This window comes from Grammomys surdaster, unplaced genomic scaffold, assembly GCF_004785775.1.
Source record: "Grammomys surdaster isolate TR1022 unplaced genomic scaffold, NIH_TR_1.0 280, whole genome shotgun sequence".
Classification (NCBI taxonomy): Eukaryota; Metazoa; Chordata; class Mammalia; order Rodentia; family Muridae; genus Grammomys; species Grammomys surdaster.
Window position 1 is genome coordinate 1,683,667 of NW_021604721.1, and position 11,205 is coordinate 1,694,871.

Here is an 11,205-nt window from a genome sequence, read left to right on the forward strand (position 1 = left end):
AAACACTTGCAGAACTGGTTCAGATTACTTAAATACCAAATGTGCTGTCAGTCCTCTACACAAGTGTCTGGAAGTCACTCATGTTTATATGAAATGAAGCTATTGATGCTTTTCTACAACAGTAACTGCACACCAGGAAGGCATAGACAACACAAACCAAGGGATGGGGTTTTCCCAAAGCTGCAGTGTGAAAAGACTATAAACAGTTGATCCCACACACATGAGTGGGCTTCCTTGCTAGAGGAAATCCAAGTGGAAGAAGGAATGGAGATGTAAAAAGGTTTTCATGAGGGGAAGGAGGCTGGTGCCCTGGATGCCTTTAGTTCTCGCCCCCTCTGCTATATCACGTTCTCCTGCACTGCCTGATGTCCATAATGATAAGTTGTTTCTAAGCAACTGAATGAAGAGGGTGCTGTCTTTGTAGGAGTCTTCGTTCAGTGTATCAAGCTCTGCAAGGGCCTCATCAAAAGCTGTTTTAGCCAGTGTACAGGCAAGCTCTGAATTATTAAGAGTCTCAGTGAAATACAGAAAAGTTAAGAGCCAGACCCAGGCAGATTGTATGTATAGGTTGCATCTCTTTCTTGTTTATATCAAATGCCTCTTGGTAGGCTCCTTGGGAATTTTCTATCGTTTGTTTTCGATCATCACCACAAGCTACTTCAGCAAGATACTGGAAATAATCTCCCTTCATTTTCAGATAGAAGATCTTACTCTCTGGATTAGTTGCATTGGCTATTATATACTTACCCAACAATTCCAGGACCGTGGTGCAGATGGACCTCAGCTCAGACTCCACTTTCTCCCAATAGTCCTTGATAGAATAGTTCTTGTTGGAGGTGTCAGTCTTCTGCTCAATGCTTGAGATGACCTTCCAGGGGGACCTGCGGCCCCTGACCATGTTCTTGTAGGCCACTGACAGCAGATTGCGCTCTTCGTTGGACAGCTCATCGCCTTGCTCCCTCACGGCTTTCAGGCAGGTAGCCATGTCGTAGTAGCACTCGGCCTGCTTGGCCAGCTTGGCCTTCTTCTCCATGGCAAGCGAGGGCGAGCCAGCGACATGAGTCCCACTCAGCCTGTAGTTTCTTTGTTCACAGTTCCCGCTCTAGGGGTCAGGCGACTTATCTCAGCACTTACTCACTTTTCATCTTTAAAAAAAAATAAAAATACAACTTTTACTCTTAGGTGAAATATACTTAAATGTCTAGTGAATTTGTTTGTGCAGAACATTGGTGTGCTACTTGTTAAAGTTAAAATTTAATAACTGCAACACCTAATCTGGCTTGTTCTTAAGGAGCCACCATTTTCCCAACTAGGCAAGCCCTGAGGCCATGAGCAGCTGTGGGAACACACTGCTGCTTGGCTCAGGCTGCTGGCTCAGGCAGGTCAGAAGCACTGGCTCTGCCACCCACAAGACGCCAGCGTGGGAGATGGATCTGCCAATCTACATTTTGTCTCCACAATGCTTGACTGAGCCCAGACCATCCTGCCATCCATGTGGTACCCGGTAGAAATAAGACTCTAATGCTTAAAGGTTATCCAAAGTCTTTATATGTTTGCTAATGCTCAATTAACAAGATGCCCACACAATTAGAGCTGTTACCCAATTAACTAACCAAGATATAAGTTGTTACCCTGGACGGTCCTGAACTCGTGGTTCTCTATGGCTCCCACATCCTGCCTCTTCCTCTCCTTACTCCTCCCACATTAGCTCCTCCCAAATTACCGAGTTTCTTGTAAACTGTAGTAGGGGAAATACTCTGCTACAGCAATAAAATAGATAATGCCTGAAAGAGGCTGGCCAAGAAAAACAAGAACGAAACGTCCAAGTAAAACCAATTAAGGCCAAAAAGGAGGCTCAAATATGGCAAAGACTGAACAGATTAAAAAAGAACAACTTCATGCCAATAAATTTGAACATTTTGATGAAATAATAAAGAATAAGATATCAAAAATGATTCAGGAAGCTGGTCATCAAGCATGCTATTGACAACTTCTAAAATGCTGAGGGTGGGAGATGGAAGCTCTTCTTCAAAACTAGGGAAGAATAAGATGTTAGGAAGTGTTCACCCTCATTAGACAGTGTCCTAGTTAGGGTTTAACTGCAGGGAACAGACACCATGACTAAGGCAACTCTTATAAGGACAACATTTAATTGAAGCTGGCTTACAGGTTCAGAGGTTCAGAGGTTCAGTCCATTATCATCATGGCAGGAACATGGCAGCATCCAGGCAGGCATGGTACAGGAGGAGCTGAGAGTTCTACATCTTCATCTGAAGGCTGCTAGTAGAAGACTGGCTTCCAGGAAGCTAGGGTGAGCCCATGCCCACAGTGACTCACCTACTCCAACAAGGCCACACCTCCTAATAGTACCATTCCCTGGGCCAAGAATATACAAACGATCACATTCTACTCCCTGACCCCCATAGGCTTGTTCACACACATGAGACTATGAGGGAGGGGGGCATACCTACCCATAGCATAATAAAAAGTATATTTAGTCCAACTTCCAAAGTTCCCATAGTCTTTAGCAGTCTCAACAATATTAAAAGTTCAAAGTTCAAGGTCTTTTCTGAGATTCATCCAATCACTTAACTGTAATTCCCAAAGCAAGACAAGAAACTAGCTGGACAAAGTCCAAACTCTGCATCTCCAACTCTGATGTCAAAGTCATCTTCATATCCTCAGTTCCTTTTTCATTTTTGTTGACTACAACAAACTTCTTTCTCCTGGGCTGATTCCATTTCCTGTTAGCAGCTTTCCTCAGCAGATAGCCCATGGCTCTGGCATCTCAAATATCTTGGGGTCTCCAAGCCAACTTCAATGTTACAGCTTCTTGTTCCAATGTCTGGGATTCACACACGATCTTCTGGGTTCTTCATAAGGGTTGGCATCACTTCTCCAACTCTGCCCTCTGTAGCATCCTAACCTCAGGTTGATCCACTCCACTGCTGTTCCTGGTGATCATCCAATGGTACTGGCATCTACAATACACTGGAGTCTCCCACTGCAACTAGGCTTCACCAATAGCCTCGCAGAGGCTCTCTTCATGGTGCCAAGCCTCAAATTCTTTCCATGACTCCTTCAGTCCTGGGCCATCAACTGCAACTGAGGCTGCACCTTCAGCAATGGCCTTTCATGGCCTCTCAGAGTGCAGAACTTCAGCTGCTCTCCATGATCCCATCATACATCATACTTTCAAAACCAGTACTACCTGGTGACTCTTACACATTACTAACAGCTACAGCATGAGGTACAAACTTCGTTATCTCTGGAACACAGCTTCTTTGTGCTCTCACTAAACACCCCCCAGAAGATTTCAACTCACTACTAATTTCTTAGCATCAATTGTCCCAGTAATCTCCTTCTCCTCTTGACTATAAAGCCAGAGACACACAGCCAAAGCTGTAAAGTTCTGCTGCTGGCAGGAGCTGGAACATGACCCCCTCCTTGTACTAATAGATTATCACCAGCTTTCTGGTTTCCAACACCTTCACTGCTAAGCTTGGCTGTCCTGGAACTTGCTCCATAAACTGACCTTGAACTCAGAGATCTACATGCCTGTCTCCTGAACACTGGAATTAATTGTGTGGTCCACCAAGCCTGGATTTAAGTTTTTCTCTACCTTGCTTAGTTCTAGGCTGGCCTTGAACCCAGTGATCTACTACTTGTCTTTGCCTTGTGGGATTAAAGGTTTGTGCTACCATGCCTGGACCTACATTTAGCTGGGTGGGATTAAGCTGCCCTTAATTCGATTTAATATCCTTGAACATAAGACTCAGCTCCATTTCATTTCCTTGTGCACCTTTAATACTCTAACCATATATTTTATATTTCTCCTTTCTCAGCTTACTATGCTTGTTTAAAGTGCTCTTCATGAGACTTAACCATAGAACAAAGTTTATGATAGGTGTTTCTGAGACTTCGTTTGTCAATGAAATTAATTTGAGTCTTTTCACCTTAGTCTTAGGCAGACTCTTCCAAAAGTAGCCACATTCTTCACCAAAATACCACAAAAATAGTCTCTATGCCACATGTTGAAATCCTCCTCCAGAGAAACCTCTTGGGCCAGGTCTGCACAGTTCAAATCATACTCAGCAACAAAGTCTTCCATATTCCTACTAGGATGGCCCATTTAAAGCATTCTACTGCTTCCAAAATCCCCAAATCCACATTCCTCTGAACTAAAGCATGGTCAGGCCTATCACATCAATACCCCAATCCCTGGTACTGCCTTCTGTCTTAGTTCAGGTTTTACTGCTGAACAGACAACATGACCAAGACAAGTCTTATAAAGGATAACATTTAATTAGGGCTGGCTTATAGGTAAGAGATTCAGTCCATTATCATCAAGGCAGGAGCATGACAGCATCTAGGCAGGCATGTTGTAGGAGGAGCTGGGAATTCAACATCTAGCTAGCCTGAAGGCTGCTAGTAGAAGACTGACTTCCAAGCAGCTAGGATGAGGGTCTTAAGCCCATGTCCACAGTGACACACCTATTCCTACAAGGCCACACTTCCTAATAGTGTCACCCCCTGGGCCAAACATATACAAACCATCACAGACAGGTTGTTTGAATGATAAGTCTCAATAAAAAGCAGAATAGAAGCTGTGTCTACTAACAGAAGTCAAAGCAGTGTTTTCTAAGAAAGTTAAACAGAAATGAAAGTTTGTTGATGTTGTAAATACTAAGTATTTGGCATAAAATCGTCATCAGTAAATTTTAAAGTGGCAGACCCTGATGTGTAGGTTTAGTTGTGAGGCAAGTGGGAACAGGGAGAAAAGGCCACCCTCCAGTTGTGAGACTCAAAAACCGAGAGGAACCAGGAAAAGGAATGGGCTCCATGAAGTACTTTATGCTGCTGACATAGGCTAGCCTGGAAATTTTGAACCCCCATTTTTATTTCCTCCTTAAACGCAATTGTCCAGAGATTGTACAAAGTAGGAGGCCAAACCGAAGGGCGTTCTGACCCTGGATGGGACATAAAAGGAGCTACATTCTGAGGTAAGAATAAACTGAACAAACTTCTGCTGCTTGTTTCTAGAACCTTGGAGGGCAGGAACTATTTTTTAACTCTGAGTAAGGTGAACTCAGATCTCTCTGCAGGAAGGTAGATTTCTATTAGGCTTTAAGTGTCTCCTATGAAGGCGTTTTCAAGCACTACTATTCATGTGTAAATCGTCAGATTTCAATGGACAACTGAAGATGCACAGCAATATGAACAAGAACCAATAGAGGTGACAAATGAAGACAGGGAAGGTGGCTCAGCAAGTAGCCTGCTGGCCACACAAGCAGAGGACCTGTGTGTGGCTCTGCATCATCCACCTCAAAATGCTGAGTAAGATAGCACAGACTTCCAACCCCAGTTCTTAGATAGGCAATGTAGGTGGAATCCAGAGGATTGCTGCCCAGAAAGTCTAGTGGAAACAGCAAGGTCTAGTTTCAGCAAGAGACTCTGTCTCAAAAAAGAAGCTGGAGATTGATAAAGGAAGGGCATCTTGGATCAAACTCCAGCCTCCATGTGCACTTACAAGAATGAGAATGCTTGTCACGCACACAGGCACAGATGTGAACGCCCCCCCCACACATGTACTAATCAATATACAACAGACGTGTTAAGAAAGAAAAGTGGAAGAAAGCTTGCACAAAACCAATAAAAGTATCCAAATTTACCACCTTGGTTAAAAGTGAAACTGATTAAATATGATTAAGAAAAAGGCAACAGGATAAAATCCAACTACATGCAGTTTATATCTAAATCGTAAAGACATAAAGATTGAAAGCAGAGTATGAAGCAATAGAGCCCTTGGTATTAACCAAGACTTAGTTAAAGTAGCTAGAAGTAAGACAGTTCTCAGAGCAGAGAGCATTATCAGAGATCACGAGAGCCATTTCAGAGCAGTAAAATAGCAGTTCACCACAGGGAAGTTAATAGGTCCCAAAATTGGTTTGATAAAATAGCTATTACATTTACAAACAGAGATCACTGAAAACCATTAGCATCATAATACAGAGATATGTGGACCACAAGTGGTGGTTTGGATATGCTTGGCCCACGGGAAGTGGCACTATTAGGAGGCACGGCCTTACTGGAGGAAGTGCGCCACTGTGGAGATGAGGGTTTGAGCACATATGTGTGCTCAAGTCTGGCCAATGTGATCGAGATCCTCCTCCAGGCTGACTGCAGAACACAGTCTGTTTCTGTCCGCTTTCAGATCAAGATACAGAATCTTCAGCTCCTCCAGTACCATATCTGCCTGCATGCTGCCATGCTTTCTACCATGATGATAATGGATTGAACCTCTGAAACTGTAAACCAGCCCCAATTAAATGTTTTCCTTTATAAGAATTGCTGTGGTCACAGTGTCTCTTTACAGCAATGGCAACCCTAAGACACCACATATCACCTACAACCTAAAGTTGAGGGAACATTGAAGTAGAGAGGGCAGAAAGACTGTATGATGTCTGATGTGATATGGAGCCTCCTGAAAATGACAAGAAGTGAAACCCATGATTCCTCAGCAGGATAGGTGCCTAAACATAACCCGAACAGGAGTATCAATAGAAATGGTAATCAGAAAGGAGAAGTCTCACAGGACCCACAAAGAATTACAGGCAACTAATGACTACTGAGTCAGGAAGACTGAGCCTCTCCCAAGGATTAGCTCCCTAATTTGGTTATCTAATACAAAGTGGTCAGCCTTGAAATCATATACATTCAAGCTACCCTAAACATACTCAGAAGCTTGAGTTTATATATTTTTGCATACATAATATAGTATATGCAATGTTATATATTAAATATAATATATTATATATTGTTATATCTATAAAACATGTAACATACACTATATAATATCATATACTTATATAGTCATTAATTTATTGATATTAATAATTAATAGCCATTATATAATATATAATATATTAATATGCTATAATAATTAATATTTAAATTAATACAACTAAATATTAATTTAACATTAATGCATTAAATATACAAATGTATATCATTAAATATTTTCTTTATACATATGTACATATGTACATATAAGGTATATCTATACAACTTCATATTACATATACAGAAATTTCAATAATTTATAAATAGATTTATTTTATGTTATATATAATATATTACATTCATACATTATATAAAATATATAATTACTTCTGTATTAGTCAGGGTTCTCTGGAGTCACAGAACTTATGGGTAGTCTTTATATAATAAGAGAATTTGTTGATGACTTACAGTCTATAGTCCGACTCCCCAACAATGGTCAGCTGCAGCTGTGAATGCAAGTCTAAGGATCTAGCAGTTGCTCAGTCCACAAGGCAAGTAGGTGAATGAGAGTGGGCTTTCCTTCTTCCAATGTCCTTATGTAGGTCTCCAGCAGAAAGTGTGGCCCAAATTAAAGGTGTATACCACCATGCCTGGATCTGGGACTTGCTTTGCCCCAGATGACCTTGAACTCAGAGACCGCCTTTCCTTGATCTTCTGGGATGCATAGGCACTATGCCTCAAGATCTCCATGCCAAGATTCAGGTCAGAAACTCGTATCTCCCATCCTCAAGACCAGGATCACAGGTGAGCCTTCCAATTCTGGATTCCAGATATAGTTAAGTTGACAACCAGGAATAGCCACTACAACATATCACTTTCTATTATATTTATACATTTATATATATCATATGATATATATATAATACTTTATATAAAATATATAATTTTAATATTAATATTATTATATTATATTGATTATAATATATTATATATTATATAAATATATAATACATAAATATTTTATATAGTATGTGTTAATATAGAACATATAACACATAACGTGTTATGTGCTATGTGTTATGTGTTACGTGTTATGTGCTATGTGTTGTATGTTTTACATGTTATATGTTAATTTATATGTTTTATATGCTTTATGGTATATGGTATATGATGTTATATGTTGTTATATGTTATATGTTATATGATGCTACATGATGCATGTTATATGATGTTATATGTTACATGATGTTACATGATGCATGTTATATGATATGTTATAGTAATAAATGTAAAGAGGCCATTAATTTGAGGAGTCGGTGGCATATACAGAAGGGGCTGGAGGGAAGGAAGGAAAGAAGGAAAGTGATATAATTATATTTAAATTTAAATGTTTTTAATAAATAAAAAGTAACATTACATTTATAGCTCTCTACTTAACTAAGATTGACTGAACAAAAGACAGGAGAATATTACAATTAATTATAAATGATTACAATTAAGACAATGTAGTCATTAAAAATAAAAATGTTGGGCTGGAGAGATGGTTCAGCAATTAAGAACACTGACTGTTTTTCCAGAGGTCCTGAGTTCAATTCCCAGCAACCACATGGTGGCTTACAACCATCTGTAATGAGATCCGATGCCCTCTTGTGTCTAAGACAGCGACAGTGTACTCATATTCATAAAATAAATAAATAAAAATAAAAATGTCATATTTCTAAATGTCAATTAACTTAAAAATGTAGCACATAAGGATAAATTTCTAGGAAACCCTTCCTTATAATTAAGATAATAAATCAATTTTCAAAGCATTTTCTAAAAAAAAAAAATTCCAGGTTCACATGGTACTCATGGGCAGTTTTATCAATGATTCAAAGAAGAAACATAATTGCAACCTATATAATATATTCTGAAGAGTTGAAAAATAAGGAATACTTACAGATTCATTTTATGAAGCTATAATTATTTGCTGCTGATGTATACCAAGACAGTGAGAGACATGAAAATTACCAGACAGTTATAATCAGTATACAAATTCTTATAATCAGTATACAAAAAACTAAATAGTGAAATGATAATTGTTTTATGAACAGGCTCTGGAATTACGTGGTAGCCAGGGACAAAAACCAATAAACAGATACTCTGAAAATCCAAATGACATTAAAAAAAAAACCCAGAATTTTAACCCATACCTTGGGTTATACACAAAATTAATTCTCAACAGAGCCTAAAAACTTCTCTGAGAAAAGTTTAATAATATCACAGTAGGTAAATCCTTTTATATCGAAAGAATAATAATTTCCTATACTGAATTATGGCATTTCATAAAAGTTAAACATGACTGCTGTTTGAAACAAAAGCATTCTGAAAGGAGAGTCTAAGCCACAGATTTGTAGAAAATATCTGCAATTCTTGTATTGATGGAGAATTCTAAGAGCTAATTATAGGAAGGTACCTCAGTAAAGCAGTGAAGAGAAGTTGTGAGAGACATGGAAAGTTAACACTGAGAAAAGATATTCAGTCACTGGTGGGCAAAGAGACACAGATCAGGAAAGCTGCTGTATCCTTCCAGAATGTTTAAACCATACCATCAAGGATTAACATGGACAGGGAAAGGCTGAATCTCTTATGGACTCCAGAGGGAATATAAGGGACTAGAAAGCATTTGTCGGCATGGTAGAACAAATCCTGTTCTACTCTTAGGAATGAGAACATCCTTCAGACATGCCTGTGCAGCTTTGGTTTGTAATAGCACACATTTAAGAAACAGCCCAAAGGGTTACCACCAGGTGAGAGGATACAAGAGCACAGCTGTACCACCATAAAATGGACTCCTCTTCAGAAGTTAAAAAGAATAGACTGTTGATAAAAGCAACCATAGTGGTAAATCTCAAGATAACAGTGGTTTCTGTAAGAAAAAACAATCAGGCAAAACTCAGAACATAGTAGATGACAGCATTTACATAAAATTCCAAGAAATGCAAATAATTTATGGGGACAGAAAATAGATTAGGGATTCCTTAGGAATGACAGACAAGGGTGGGAAGAAAAAAAGTACAAAATAAAAATGAAAAAATATAAACATAAGAAAATGTTTTAGAGTTCAATATCTTTTTTTTTTTCCTTTTCTAGACAAGACTTCACTGTGTAGCTCTGCCTGTCTTGGAACTCACTCCGTAAACTAGGCTGGCCTCAAATTCAGAGATCTGCCTGCCTCTGCCTCTGTACTGCTGGGCTTAAAGGCGTGAGACATTGCTGCTTGGCAACCAATATCTCATGAGTCTATAAACATCAAAATTCATAAAGGAAGGAAACTTGCACTTAAACTTTGATTTCCTTCTAATTGGTTCTTTACAGGAGAATTTAGAAGCCAGTACAGAATGAAAACAGCAAAGATTTTTATCCACCGCCCAAACTGACGTATAGTTTATTACAATCCCCATTTGGATCCCAATGTGACTTTAGACTTGGCAAGCACTCCCAGAGAACTAGGCTGGACACTTTGTAAGCACTCCTTACAAAGCTGCATCATCAGACACCCTGGCTAGAGAAGCTGAATCAGAAGCCAACCATCAAGCTCACTCACACATTGGAGCTGTCCATCAGGTGCTATGCTGTCATTCCAGCAGACACTGCAGTATATCTATACAGGAAATAAAGTAAGACACCTACTTCATTCCATGTGAAAAAGTTCAACTTGAGAACAACTCAAAACTAGATGGGATGTTGAAGAAAAACCTTTCAAACTTAAAAACGAAAGAAAGAAAAAGAAAACTACATCTGTTTTAGGGTGGTGTTTATTTTTAAACAAGTTAAAAAGCTAATCGTAAAATAATTAAGTTACGAAAGGTTAAAAATAAAGCCCTTAGTTCATGTAAAAAAAATGGACACAAATAGGCCACAATCTATAAAACTTAAGTTGCTGTTTACATTAATGTCAAAATGTTTGTCTAGTTTTCCAGTTTTTATAAACTTTCACAAATCAATAAGAAAAAGGCAACCGACCTACCAACCTACCAACCAAATAATCAACTCACCAACCCACCAATCAACTCATCAACCAAGCAACCCACCAACCAAATAACCAACCCATGAACCTATCAACCAACCAGCTCACCAACCACCAACTTACCAACCCACCAACCACCAACTCACCCACCCACCCACCCACCCACCCACCAACCAAACCTAGTAGAAAGAAAAAGATCTGGAGGCATTATACAGAAGAAACATGAAAGAGCCGAGCATGGTTACATAGGGGAGGCAGAGACACAGAGGTAGGGGAGGGAGGGACACAGAGGCAGAGAGGGAGAGACACAGAGGAAGGGAGGGAGAGACACAGAGGAAGGGGAGGGAGAGGAAGGGGAGGGAAAGGCACAGAGGCAGGGAGGGAGAGGCACAGATGGAGGGGAGGGAGAGACA

The 11,205-nt window shown here is 39.6% G+C and overlaps 1 pseudogene; it reads right to left on the minus strand.

The window, feature by feature from the left end:
• Window positions 1-237: 237 nt before the first annotated feature.
• LOC114629346 lies at window positions 238-3,048 on the minus strand (annotated as a pseudogene).
• Between the last annotated feature and the right edge of the window lie 8,157 nt (window positions 3,049-11,205).